Source organism: Bison bison, unplaced genomic scaffold (genome assembly GCF_000754665.1).
Source record: "Bison bison bison isolate TAMUID 2011002044 unplaced genomic scaffold, Bison_UMD1.0 scf7180017864291, whole genome shotgun sequence".
NCBI lineage: Eukaryota > Metazoa > Chordata > Mammalia > Artiodactyla > Bovidae > Bison > Bison bison.
This window is the reverse complement of record NW_011494863.1, coordinates 10076317-10078317: the sequence shown is the minus strand read 5'-3', so window position 1 is coordinate 10078317 and position 2001 is coordinate 10076317.

The following is a 2001-nucleotide window of genomic DNA, read 5'->3' as shown; positions in this document are numbered from 1 at the left end:
CAGCCTTTAGGATGGACTGGTTGGATCTCCTTGCAGTCCAAGGGACTCTCAAGAATCTTCTCCAACACCACAGTTCAAAAGCATCAATTCTTTGGCGCTCAGCTTTCTTTATAGTCCAATTCTCACATCCATACATGACTACTGGAAAAACCATAGCCTTGACTGGACGGACCTTTGTTGGCAAAGTAATGTCTCTGCTTTTGAATATGCTGTCTAGGTTGGTCGTAACTTTCCTTCCAAGAGGTAAGCGTCTTTTAATTTCACGGCTGCAATCACCATCTGCAGTGATTTTGGAGTCCCCCAAAATAAAGTCAGCCACGGTTTCCACTGTTTCCCCATCTATTTGCCATGAAGTGATGGGACTAGATGCCATGATGTTCGTTTTCTGAATGTTGAGCTTTAAGCCAACTTTTTCATTCTCCTCTGTCACTTTCATCAAGAGGCTCTTTAGTTCTTCTTCGCTTTCTGCCATAAGGGTGGTGTCATGTGCATTATCTGAGGTCATTGATATTTCTCCCGGCAATCTTGATTCCAGCTTGTGTTTCCTCCAGCCCAGCGTTTCTCATGATGTACTCTGCATATAAGTTAAATAAGCACGGTGACAATATACAGCCTTGACGTTCTCTTACTTCACTTAAACAGCTGTATGACTTGTTTGTGTATTTTGGAACTCAATCCCTTATCAGTAGCATTGTTTGCAAATATTTTCTCCCAGTTCTTAAGTTGTCTTTTTGTTTTGTTTATGGTTTCTTTTTCTATGCAAAAGCTTTTAAGCCTAATTAGGTCCCCTTTCTTTATGAGATTCTTTTTTAATAACTATATAGTATTTTGTTGAGTGAATATTCTCTGGTTTACTTATACATGTTGTTGTATATTTAAGTTAAATATATTAGGTTAAATGTTGTGCTGCATCAAACATTCTTATAGTCTAATTTTATTTTTGTTAACTTTTCCACTCAGCCATGGTTATTTTCATGAGAAGTTTTTGCATGTAGAAGTGCTTGGTCGGTCTACATCTACTTCTTAAGGTTTTTGCTAGATATGGTCAAACTGCTCTCTTAGAAGGTTGTATAATGTATATTCTGAACTGCATTGTTTGAGGATGCTTGTTTTCCTAGATCAAATGTGTCCCTTTTGACTTTGTCTCCAAATTAGGGGGTTTTCAAATTTGGAACCTATAAATTATGTTGTAGATGATGACTGTGAGGGAAAAATAATGAATTTCCACTATGATTCCTGCTGATGTTTGTTACATTTGCTAACAAAAATGAAGAAAATTGTTTTTAGATATAGTAGTACCAAATTCAAAGTCTTTAGTACAATGGAAAGGATTGAATATCAAAGTAAGTGACATGACTTGAATTCTCACTTTGAGGTCTTCAGTTCAGTTCATTCGCTCAGTCGTGTCTGACCCTTTGGAACCCCATGAGTTGCACCACGCCAGGCCTCCCTGTCCATTACCAACTCCCGGAGTTCACCCAAACTCATGTCCATCAAGTCGGTGATGCCATCCAGCCATCTCATCCTCTGTCATCCCCTTCTCCTCCTGCCCCCAATCCCTCCCAGCATCAGAGTCTTTTCCAATGAGTCAACTCTTCACATCAGGTGGCCAAAGTATTGGAGTTTCAGCTTTAGCATCAGCCCTTCCAAGGAAATCCCAAGACTGATCTCCTTTAGAATGGACTGGTTGGATCTCCTTGCAGTCCAAGGGACTCTCAAGAGTCTTCTCCAACACCACAGTTCAAAAGCATCAATTCTTCAGCGCTCGGCTTTCTTCACAGTCCAACTTTCACATCCATACATGACCACTGGAAAAACCATAGCCTTGACTAGACAGACCTTTGTTGGCAAAGTAATGTCTCTGCTTTTGAATATGCTATCTAGGTTGGTCATAACTTTCCTTCCAAGGAGTAAGCATCTTTTAATTTCATGGCTGCAGTCACCATCTGTAGTGATTTTGGAGCCCAGAAAAATAAAGTCTGACACTGTTTCCACTGTTTC